This window comes from Apodemus sylvaticus, chromosome 4, assembly GCF_947179515.1.
Source record: "Apodemus sylvaticus chromosome 4, mApoSyl1.1, whole genome shotgun sequence".
Lineage (NCBI taxonomy): Eukaryota > Metazoa > Chordata > Mammalia > Rodentia > Muridae > Apodemus > Apodemus sylvaticus.
The window spans coordinates 96,418,923-96,432,278 of record NC_067475.1 but is presented as its reverse complement, the minus strand read 5'-3'; positions in this window follow the sequence as shown (position 1 = coordinate 96,432,278).

The following is a 13,356-nucleotide window of genomic DNA, read 5'->3' as shown; positions in this document are numbered from 1 at the left end:
GGTCATAACACTCCAGGAAATTGATTTTTAAATCTTATTTTGATGTTTATGAGTAGTATAACTAATGTTATGTTTTGGTTCATAATTTCTCTATGGAAAATTTGCTTTGTGATATATATATATATATATATATATATATATATATTCATTAATTAATGTCTTACTAAATTGATACAGATAATATGAATAGATACATATTGATATTGATGTAGATATATATTATCTATATCAATTTAGTCACTAATTAATGATTATATTTTATATTTTATATAATGCTGCTCTAACATTTGTTCTATGATTTTTGGAGGAATCACAAATAGTTTTTGTCACATAATATATGAAAGCACTGAGTATAAAGACACAGTTGAGAAGGTATTATCTCATGATGCTATTTCTGTTTAACTTTTTCTATACTATGTATAAATGGGTCCTCCTTTCTGACCATTATTATATAAAATTTGACCACTGAAATGAATATAATATTACTAAATTGGTATGTAAATGGTCATGTTTATGATTATGCCACATTTCCCATTTACTTGAGCTCTTTCTGAAAGTGCATGTTTACATTATTTGTTCATTTTCTATTTGGCTCTTGCATGTTTACTGTCTTACTAGAATCTAAAACACTCTTGTTTAGTGGAATAATATTAGTTATATATGTTGGAAATAACTTCTCTCAGCATGCGGATTATTGTGTCCTTATTTTACAAATGTATTTTAGTTATTTTTTGTCCTTGCATTTCATAGAATTTTAATAATTTAGTCAAATTGCTTATGATTAGCTTTTATAAAACCTTTGTAAACACTCCTCTGTCTTTCCACACAGAAGTGCTGTATACAGATGGGAGATTAAGAAGGAAACAGAATAATTAACACTAAAAATCAATACTCATTACAGATATTAAACTAGCAACACTTGAAGAAATTCTTTTTATCTAGACAAACTGGAAAATAAACATGATGTTATGAAAGACACTGAACTAAATGAAAACCACATTAATAAATGAGAAGCATTTACCTTTCCCTATCAAATTGCTATTCTCTCAGTTGGCAGAAAACTGCTCTACTCAGGCACATTTTTTGTCTCTTTTTTAAAATTTTATTTAATCTTTATTTTTACACTCTGGATTTTATCTTCATCCCAGTCCAAACTCTGACTGTTCCACATCACATACCCCCTCGCTCTCTCCCCAAGGATGTTCCCACTCTCACCTCCACAGTCCACCATACCTCCAGACTCCAAGGGCCTCCAGGCTCTAGACGGTTAGGTGCATTTTCTCTGACTGAACCCAGACCCAGCAGTCCTCTTCTATATGTGTTGGGGGCCTCATATCAGCTGATGTATTCTGCCTGGTTAGTGGCCCAGTGTCTGAGAGATCTTTGTGTTCCAGGTTAATTGAGACTGTTGGTCCTCCTCTTTCTCTTCCACTTCTTCCAACTTTTCCCTAATTCAACAGCAGGAGGTGAGCAGCATTTGTCTATTGATTGGATACATATATCTGCATCTGACTCGTTTAGCTGATTGTTGGGCATTTCAGAGGGCAGCCATTATAGGACCCTTTTTGTGAGTGCTCCATAGCCTCAGTAATGGTGTCAGTTCTTGGGGCTTCCCCTTGAGCTGGATCTCACTTTGGGCCTGTCATTGGACCTTCTTTTCCTCAGTATCCTTTCCATTTCCATTTCTGTAATTCTTTTAGACAGGAACAATCATGGGTCAGATTTGTGACTGTGGGTTGGCCCACCATCCCTCACTTGATGCCCTGTCTTTCTGCTGGAAGTGGGCTCTGTAAGTTCCCTCTCCCTACTGTCAGGCATTTCATATAAGGTCCCACCTTTGAGCCCTGAGCATCACTCACCTCCCAGGTCTCTGGTACATTCTGGAGTATCCAGAAAGCCTCCTACCTCCCGAGTGGGGAAAGGAGACATATAGGCAAACATGCAGTTTCTCTAGCATTTTGAGTCTTTCCTCAGTGATCTTATTGTTACATTACTTTGTGTGAAATTATAACTTTACTGACAAACTATGAGGCATACAATGATCATGTATTCCAGAGTGTAAAATAAAGATAACAATCCACAAGTGGGTGAATTGTGATAGATTCTTTTGTACCTGTCAATACCTAGGGAGGTATGGACCATCAATATAGCCCACTTGATCTGAAATCTAAACTCAACAAAACATCTAGTCGTATCTCAATGCAAACAAAGAACTCTTAGCTGGCTAGGGAGCCCCACAGCAACATTTTCTAACATAGGGTCATTATCATCATAACCCCAGAAGGGATTACATTTGTCATCCACCAGGACTCTAAACAAATAATTGTTTTAATTGTCTCAGATATTAAAAAATCTGATTTAGATTGGATAGTTTGGAAAACTTCAGTCCCTGGCCAGTTGTTCTTATTAATTTGTTAAGTAAGTCAGTGGATGTGTGTCAATATAATATATCTACATCACAGCTAAAGTATCAATGAGAAGAAAGAAAAAGTATGGGTGATGAGGTGTTTTAGATGATCTGAATAAAGTATCGCAAGACAGAAAAGGCAAATCTTACAAACCTAAATAACAAAGACATATTAATATAAACAGTAACTGAATGAGAATCTCAGCCATATATTCTTTGATTTAACTGTATCAAACATACTTCAACTGAAACACTAATAATTGTGAAAACCTCACAATATATATGATGTTAAGTATGACCACCTGTTAGTTTGGTCAGAAAAATTTTGAAGCAGGATAACATTGACAAGAATATATGTCATACTATATAATTTTTATACATAGAAATTAGACTGAGATAGGGTGCAGAAGCAGTAAAGTACAGGAATCAGCTTACTGGAACATTTCTAGAACAAGATTAAAGACATACATTGCCACATCCAGCTTTCTATGCGTACTTGGGGTACAGAATAAGGTCATTACTTCTTTGCGACAAGCATTTACCAACTGACTGTTCAAATCCAGCTTCCTGTGTGAACCATAATCTCACATGCAATCATGTGTTTGATTATCAGAAAGAATGCTGCACTAAATCCACAAGGAACAAAATCAATTCAAATTCAAATTCAGAGATACCTCTGAGTCTTTCTGGTAGATGTGCCTTCATGCCGCTTTCTTCTGGTGTGAATGCTGACACATCATGCACTACACCTACTATTGTTCTACCCAAAACTATGAGATGCTGCCTGAAATTCTCCTAATCGACTTAAAACCCGACGAATGGTACAAGCTGCACAGTTTAACTGTCCATTCCTAGCTATCTGCTCCTATAGAAACAATGTTTTAATTAAGGACATTTGTTTTATATTTCCTCACTGCCATTCCCTAGCATGTAATGTTCAACTTAGTATAGCTATGTATTAGATACTAGAATTAGTTAAGAAGTGTTTCATAAAAACATGTTAAATTAATTTTGGTTTGCTACTTGAACAGAAATTCAGTATCTGAAATAGCCATAAACATAAATTGCCACTTTGTACTACATATCATTGTGAAGCTGCATTCTCAGCATTGATGGATCTAAAATCTAAATATCAATTAAGTTAACAATCTTGAAACTGCTCCATATCCTAGAGTATAAAAACCTTATCCAAGTCCCCAATAGAGGAGTTAGGGAAAGAACTGAAGCAGCTGAAGGGGTTTGCAATCCCATAGGAATCACAATAATATAAACAAACCAGAGCTCCCAGTGTCTAAACCATCAACCAAAGAGTACACAAGGCAGGACCCATGGCTCCAGCTGCATATGTAAAAAAGGAAGGCCTTGTTGAACATCAATAGGAGAAGAGGCCCTTGGTCCTGTGAAGGATAGATGCCTCAGTATAGGGGAATGTGAGGGCGGGGAGGCAGGATTGGGTGGTTGGTGGAGCACCTTCATAGAAATGGGGAGAGGAGGGATGGGAAAGAGAGTTTGGAGAGGTGAGAACTGGGAAAGGGGCTAATATTTGAAATGTAAATAAAGAAAACATCAAATAAAAAAGAATTGGTTGATGTTAAAATAAATAACATATTATTATCTTATTAGCTTGCAAATATTTAATAAGTCAGAAAAATTATATGTGTAACAAATGTTCATTTGTATACCAGGCACAAGGATAACTTCGAGAGTTTGGTTCACTCCGTCTACAATATAAAGCAGAACTGAACTGAGGTCCTAAGGCTTTGACACAACAAACACTCTTAGCTGCTAAACCCTCTATTGGGGTTTGGGGTAGTAAAGCTATTTAACTGAGTAATGCAACCTGGAACTCCAACAGATGAAGAATATGTTGCCTGAGACCAAAAGTGAAAATATGAACTGGGCAGAGTTTATCATGGAACCCAAGTAATAACCTCTTCTGAATATAAGTCTGGAAACCTAGTCTGGTTTCAGTAGAATTAATTCAAATCAGTTCAATTCAAATGTGAAAATATAAATTCTAGAAAGTGTGTATCATGCCTCAAAGATGAACAGATCAGTGTAAGTATGGACACAGAAGTCACGAAGAAGCAGAGAACTGTGGTACCACCAAAAGAAATGGGATAGTTCCAATGAGTCTTCTACAGAAATGCTGACTTATGAGTCACCAGCACACCTTCAAAAGCCACATGAACTAAAAGCAGCAAAGTAATATGGGTAGGGAAATATGCTGAATTAGAAAAGAAGCATGTATTAAAAAATAGATTCAAACTGAAATTATATGCTAAATCCCAGAAATATTAGATGTGACTGATTTCCTAGGCATATAACCAGAGGACTCTCCAGCATGTAATAAGGATACATGCTCCTCTATGTTCATAAAAACCCTATTTATAATAGCCAAAAGCTGGAAAAAACCCAGGTGTCCCTCAAGGGAGGAATGGATACAAAAAATGTGGTATATATACACTGGAGTACTATTCAGCTATTAAAACAATATATTCATGAAATTCTTAGACAAATGGAAGGAGCTGGAGAACATCATACTAAGTGAGGTAACACAGTCTCAAAAGATCAGTCATGGTATGCACTCACTGATAAGCAGATATAGCCTAGAAACTTGGATTACCCGAGTCATAATCCAATGATGTCCATATCAAATGATGTCCAAGAAGAAAGGAGGAGTGGCCCCTGGTTCTGGAAAGGCTCAGTGCAGCAGTATAGGGCAATATGAGAACAGGGAAGTGGGAAGGGGTGGATGGGGGAACACGGGGAGGGAAGAAGGCTTATGGGACTTTCTGGGAGTGGGGAGCCAGGAAACTGGAAATCATTTGAAATGTAAATAAAATATATATCGGATAAAAAATTAAAAAAAAGATATGTCATGCTATTAGGTTAGACAAAGCAGAATAATAACTTAGCTTAAAATTTATTTTTGTGGAAATTATTTGTTTAAAAGTACAAATAGAGAAATGATCAAAAGATAGGCAAGATAGGTTGCTGAATTTATAGTGCATAACTAAATGAAACAACCTACACACTGTAAATATCAGTGAAGTAAAAGAGTCAGCATTCATATGGAATTAAATAATGGGTGCAAACTTCTCAAATTTTGGATGAGTAAATGTTAGTGAAGTAAGATGGCAGTCAATCATGGAAATCAAGAATGTTCTAGAAAACATTCAGTCAATTATGCAAATATTCAGAGAAACAACAGAAGAGACAAAATATGGCAAACGTAGATGCTTTCATAATATAAGAAGATATATTAATAATGGACTTAGTATGCAAGAGGGTAAAATGTTGGATTTTGAAATTCAAATATCAAAGTAACTATTTACTAGCCAGTTAAAGAAGCTAAGGGTTTTTTTTTTTTTTTCAGAAAAAGTAAAGTTCTAAAATGCAGTTTTTCTGCATTTGTGTTATCATAAAATGACATACTGTAACTATTAGAGATCTTCTGAATTTCAAAGAATAATGAATTAAACAGCAGCAATTGATACAAAAGGATCAAGGAATCTGGACTGGAATCCAGCATTTGTCTGTGAAAGGACACAAACTGAAAAGCAAATGAGAAGGAGTTAATATGTTATAAGGAAACAAAGTATAGCTGATAATAATTATTTGAATGCAGATAATACATCTAAGCAAACCATATAGAGCAGATAATAGCTATTTCAATAGATTCAGGAAATTCACTTGACACCAGTTAATGAGTAAAACATCAGCAAAACTTTTTTTATTAGATACATTACTTATTTACATTTCAAAAGTTGTCTCCTTTCCTGGTCACGCCCCACCAAAAATCCTCTAATCCATCCCTCCTCCCCTTGTTCACTCATCCATCCACTCCCATTTAACTGCCCTGGCATACTACTATGCTGGGGCACCTAGCCTTCTCAGGACCAAGGGCCGCTCCTGCCATTTATGCCTAATAAGGCCATCCTCTGCTGTATATGTATCTGGAGCCATGGGTCCCTCCATGCGTACTCTTTAGTTGGTAGTTTAGTAACTGGGAGCTCTGGAGGTACTGGATGGTTTATATTGTTGTTCCCCATATTGTGCTGCAAACCCATTCAGCTCCTTGGGTCTTTTCTTTAGCTCCTCCATTGAGAACCCTCTGCTCAGTTCAATGATTGGCTGAGAGGGCCCCCTTTGTATTTGTCGTTCACTGGCAGAGCCTCCCAGGTGACAGCTATATCATGCTACTGTCACCAGGAACTTGTTGGCATCCACAATACTCTGGCTTTTGTAAACTATATATGGAATGGATCCCTAGGAGAGGCAGTAACTAGATGGTCTTTCCCTCAGTCTCTGCTCCACACTTAGTCTCTGTATCTCTTCCTATGTGTATTTTGTTCCTCCTTCTAAGAAAGACCAGAGTATCTTCCTTCTTGTTGCACTTCATTTGGTCTGTGAATTGTGTCTTGGGTATTCCAAGCTTCTAGGCTAATATCCACTTAGCAGTGAGTGCATACTATGTGTGTTTTTTGTGATTGGGTTACCTTACTCAGGATGATATGAGTTGTACTGAATTGTGTGAATGTACCCCATTTTCTGTAGCTATTCCTCCGTGGAGGGACATTTGGGTTCTTTCCAGTTTCTGGCTGTTATTAATAAGGCTGCTATAAACGTAGTGGAGCATGTGTCCTTATTACATGCTAGAGAATCCTCTAGGTATATTCCCAGGAGTGGTATAGCAGGGTCCTCTGGTAGTATTATGCCCAATTTTGTGAGTAATGGCTAAACTAATTTCCAGAGTGGTTGTACCAGCTTGCAATCACACCAGCAGAGGAGGAGTGTTCCTCTTTATTCACATCCTTCCCAGCACCTGCTGTCTTCTGAGGTTGTGTGTAAGTGTGTGTGTGTGTGTGTGTGTGTGTGTGTGTTTTACCCTTTCTCGAATTTTTTATAATTTCTTTTTTATTAGATGCATTCTTTATTTGCTTTTCAAATGATTTCTCCTTTCCTGGGTGCTCCCTCCCCGAAAGTCCCATAAACCCTCTTCCCTCCCCCTGTTCCCCAATCAACCCCCTTCCACTCCCCTGTCCTGGTATTCCCTTACACTGCTGCACTGAGCCAATCCAGGACCAGGGGTCTCTCCTTCCTTCTTCTTGACATCATTTGTTATGTGAATTGTTTCTTTGTATTCTGAGCTTCTGGACTAATATCCACTTATCAGTGAGTGCATACCATGTGTGTTCATTTGTGATTGGGTTACCTCACTTAGGATGGTATTTTCCAGTTCCAACCATTTGCCTAAGAATTTCATGAATTCATTGTTTTTAATAGTTGACTAGTATTCCATAGTGTAAATATACCACATTTTCTGTATCCTTTCCTCTGTTGAGGGACATCTGGGTTCTTTCCAGCTTCTGGCTATTATAAATAGGACTGCTATAAACATATTGGAGCATGTGTCCTTACTACATGCTGGTGAATCCTATGGGTATATGCCCAGGAGTGGTATAGTAAGGTCCTCTGGTAGTATCATGCCCAGTTTTCTGAGGAACCGCCAGACTGATTTCCAGAGTGGTTGTACCAGCTTGCAATCACACCAACAGTGGAGGAGTGTTCTTCTTTCTCCACATCCTTGCCAGCACCTGTTTTCTCCCGAGTTTTTGATCTTGGCCCTTCTGACTGGTGTGAGTTGAAATCTAAGTGTTGTTTTGATTTGCATTTCCCTGATGACTAAGGATGCTGAACATTTCTTTAGGGGCTTCTCAGTCATTCTATATTCCTCAGGTGAAAATTCTTTGTTTACCTCTGTACCACATTTTTAATAGGATTATTTATTTCTCTGGAGTCTAACTTCTTGAATTCTTTGTATATCTTGGATATAAGCCCTCTGTCAGATGTAGGGTTCATAAAGATCTTTTCCCAATTTGTTGGTTGCTGTTTTGTCCTATTGACAGTGTCCTTTGCCTTACAGAAACTATGTAATTTTATGAGGTCCCATTTGTCAATCCTTCATCTTAAAGCATAAGCTATTGGTGTTTTGTTCAGGAACTTTTCCCCTGTGCCCATGTACTCAAGGGTCTTCCCCAGTTTCTTTCTATTAGTTTCAGTGTGTCCGGTTTTATGTGGAGATCCTTGATTCACTTGGACTTGAGCTTAATACCAGGAGATAAGATAATTGAAAGTGGATTCATAAATACTTTCTGATAAACTTGAAAATTTACATGGAAAATGTTTCTGATAAAATTGAAGAAATATTTAGAAAACATGTTAAAATTAAAGGTTATCATGGAAATTATACAGATAAAATTATAAGTATAAAGATAATTCTAAGTTGATTGAAGGTGGAATTATAAACAGTTTAATATAAAACTGAGGATTTGCATGGAAAATATTTCTGGTAAAATTCAAAAAATATATAAACAAACATGCTATAATTGACTATTTCATGGAAAATTTTACGTATAAAATGGAAGATTAAAAAACTCTTTCTAAATTAATCAAAGGTGGAATTAGAAACATTTGTGATAAAATTTCATTGAAAACATTTTTCTTTTTTCTTTTTTTTATTCGATGTATTCTTTATTTACATATCAAATGATTTCCCACTTTCTGGGTCCCCACTCCCCACAAGTCACAGAAGCCCTCTTCCCTCCCCCTGTTCCTCCATCTACTCCTTCCCACTTCCCTGTTCTGGTATTGCCCTATACTGTTGCACTGAGTCTTTCCAGAACCAGGGGCCACTCCTTTGATCTTATTGGTCATCATTTAATATGTGGATTATTTCTTGGGTATTCCAAGTTTCTAGGTTAATATCTACTTATCAGTGAGTGCATACCATGATTGACCTTTTGAGACTGGGTTACCTCACTTAGTATGATGTTCTCTAGCTCCATCCATTTGTCTAAGAATTTCATGAATTCATTGTTTCTAATGGCTGAATAGTACTCCATTGTGTAAATATACCACATTTTTTGTATCCATTCCTCCATTGAGGGACACCTGGGTTGTTTCCAGCTTCTGGCTACTACAAATAGGGTTGCTATGAACATAGTGGAGCTTGTGTCCTTATTACATGCTGGGGAATCCTCTGGGTATATGCCCAGGAGTGGTATAGCAGGGTCCTCTGGAAGTGCCATCACCAGTTTTCTGAGGAACCTCCAGACTGATTTCCAAAGTGGTTGCACCATCTTACAATCCCACCAACAATGGAGGAGTGTTCCTCTTTCTCCACATCCTCGCCAGCACCTGCTGTCTCCTGAGTTTTTGACCTTAGCCATTCTGACTGGTGTGAGGTGAAATTTCAGGGTTATTTTGATTTGCATTTTCCTAATGTTTAATGATGTTGAACATTTCTTAAGGTGTTTCTCAGCCCTTCGAAGTTCTTCATGTGAAAATTTTTTGTTTAGCTCGGTACCCCACTTTTTAATGGGGATATTTGGTTCTCTAGGTTCTACCCTCTTGAGTTCTCTGTATATATTAGATATTAGCCCTCTGTGAGATTAAAATCCTTTCCCAATCTGTTGGTTGACGTTTTGTCCTTTTGACAGTGTCCTTTGCCGTACAGAAACTTTGTAGTTTTATGAGGTCCCATTTGTCAATTCTTGATCTTAGAGCATAAGCTATTGGTGTTCTATTGAGGAAAGTTTCCCCTGTGCCCATGTCTTCAAGGGTCTTCCCCAGTTTCTTTTTTATTAGTTTCAGTGTGTCAGGTTTTATGTGGAGGTCCTTGATCCATTTGGAGTTGAGCTTAGTACAAGGAGATAAGAATGGATCGATTCGCATTGAAAACATTTTCATTGAAAACATTTCTGGTAAAATAGAGCAAATATATAGAAAGACACATTAAAATGGAAGGTTATCATTAAAAATAATGCAGGAAAATTGTTAGACATAAAAAACTTTACTAAATTAATTAAAAGGGGAAGTACAAACATTTTCTGATAAAATTGAAGTTTTGCATGAGAAATATTTCACTAGTCTATGTCTTTTTATTATATATTATAGGAGTTGTGTCCACTGTTAAGCGATATTAGGGAATAGTGATTGTTGCTTCCTGTTATTTTTGATATTATTTTTTTATCTGTGTGGGTATCTTCTTTTGGGTTTGTTGGAAGATTACTTTCTTGCCTTTTCTAGGGTGTCGTTTCCATCGTTGTGTTGGCATTTTCCATTAATTATCCTTTGTAGGGCTGGATTTGTGGACAGATATTGTGTAAATTTGGTTTTATCATGAAATATCTTGGTTTCTCCATCTATGATGATTGATAATTCTGCTGGGTATAATAGCCTGGGCAGGCATTTGTGTTCTCTTAGGGTTTGTATGAAGTCTGCCCCAGATCTTCTAGCTTTTATCATCTCTGGTGAGATGTCTGGTGTAATTCTGATACATCTGCCTCTATAAGTTGGGTGCCCTTTTCCCCTTAATGCTTTTAATGATCTTTCTTTGTTTAGTGAATCTGGTGTTCTGATTATTATGTGCTGGGAGGACTTTCTGTTCTGGTCCAGCCTGTGTGGAGTTCTGAAGGCTTCTTGTATGTTCATGGGCATCCTTTCTCTAGGTTAGGGAAGCTTTCTTCTACAATTTTGCTGAAGATATTTACTGGGTTTTTAAGATCCAATTAATTTAGAAATGTTTTACATGTCTACCACTTTAATCTTTAACTTTCCATGAAAATTTTCAATTTTAATGTGTTTATTTGAAATATTTCCATGTAAAGCTTTAATTTTATCATAGTGTTTTTATTTCCCTTTTCAATAATAATAAAATAAAAATTAAAAAAATAAATAAGGAGATAAGAATAGATTGGCTTGCATTCTTCTGCATGCTAATCTCCAGTTGAACAAGCATCATTTGTAAGGAGCACACATGATATACACTCACTGATAATTGGATATTAGCCCAGAAGCTTGGAATACCCAAGACACAATTCATATATCAAATGATGTCCAAGAAGAAGGAAGGAAAGGGGCATGGTCCTGGAAAGGCTTAATGTAGCAGTGTAGAGGAATACCAGGACAGGCAAGCGGGAGGGGGTTGATTGGGGACCAGGGGGAGAGAAGATGACTTATGGGATTTTGGGGTAGGGGGGGACCCAGGAAAGGGGATTTCATTTGAAATGTAAATAAGGAATATATTTAATGAAAATTGTAATAATTTAAAAAATTAAAAAACATTCAAATAACCTGTTGTGTTGTTATAGGGTCTTGTATGAATCTTCAGTGAAACATACACACACACACACACACACACACACACACACACACACACACACATACAATTATCTTCAGGGTAATAGGTTATACCCAGTGGATAGAAGATAATAAATAAAAAATAAAAACTCTGTGAAAGAGATGGCTTATGAAGTGGTTTCCTTTGGTCTTGGTTCAAGGTTGTTTCTGGATAGAGATGGGACATTTGTGCTGTCTTTTATTTCTGGGATTGTTTCCTACACACTTACAGTACTTACATTGTATGGAGCATTTTATGGAGAGAGTATTCACTCATCATTTTTTGTTTTGCTTTTTAATTTTCTTTTGTTTTGTCTTTTGTTTTCTTCTTTTCATAGCTGTTCCTATTAATCCTTATTTACCTAATACTGTGCACATACTGTGAATGAAAGTAAGAGTGCAATGTTTAGATGGGGAGGAAGCAAATGGTTGTGCTCTATTTCAACCACCAGTCCTGCCTGTTCTCAGCCTTAATGAAAGAAAAATCAGGATTCTGAGCTCCTGCATCCATGGCTACTCAGTATTCCTTCATCATAAACAACCTGATACAGTTATGTTTGAATACCAAGCACCCCCATAGTTAATTTTGTGATAAATATGGTAGATGGAAGGTCTTCCAGACTTATCTCAAGGAAAGAAAACAGAATGTTTATTCTATATTAGAATTGCCATTTCAGACTGAAGATTATACCTAATGGTTTGATAAATAACTAACTTCATAATCATGAGCTGCAAAATTACTTTATACCATTTTCTCTGTACTTTTCACAGCCTTTATGTGTAACAGCAACAAAATTCGACAAGGTGAATGATATAATTGAGACTTTACTACCAATGATATGAATGCCTGCAAGTTATTTTCAAGTTGCTTAGAGTTAAAAGTGAATTTTGTTTTTGAGATCCACATATCTGCAAATATGTTTACATATAAATAATACAGATGAAACTTGATCATGATAAATTTACAGCTCATATTTTTCAATCTTCTCCTTTTGGAAAGAAAGGCTTTTAAGTTATAATAATAGTTTTGAGAGGGGCTTTTGTCTTGAATAACTTGTCTACGTTTCCAAAGAAATGAAACACAAAGCCCAATGGTATTGAGTAATACTTTTACTATAGCTAGAAAATAAAGATGCATTGTAATAAAGTGAGATTAATTGGTCATATGAACACAGCTGATTTAATATATGCCAATCTTAGAGCCAACAAGATCTTTCTTTCTTTCTTTCTTTCTTTCTTTCTTTCTTTCTTTCTTTCTTTCTTTGTTTCTTTGTTTGTTTGTTTGTTTGTTTGTTTGTTTCTTTCTTTCTTTCTTTCTTTCCCTTCATTAAAATTTTATTGCACTTCCTCTATGATATATGATTCCTCTCTTCTCCCATTCTTCCTTGTTTCCTTTTCCTGTGTGTGGAGTTGTAAATGTGCATGTTCTGATATGTTTGTGTTATTTTAAAAATTTTAATAAATGTGTTTGTTTATTTCTATATTTTCTTTCTGCATACATAACTGTATATTTATTCTTTTTGTTTTTAAATGTGCATCTCTGTGTAATTCTCTTTCTCCCTCTCTTTCTCCTTCTCTTTCTCTCTCTTTCATCCATACTCTGTGTCTATGTTTCTCTGCATGTGTGTATATCCCTTTATTACTTCCTGTGAGTTTGTATGATGACTCAATTCTCTGAGTGTCTGCCTGTTTCTCTTTCTCTATTGCTCTTTCTCTGTTTCACTCTTTCCTCTCCTTGTATGTTTGGGTGATGGAGGTCTGTG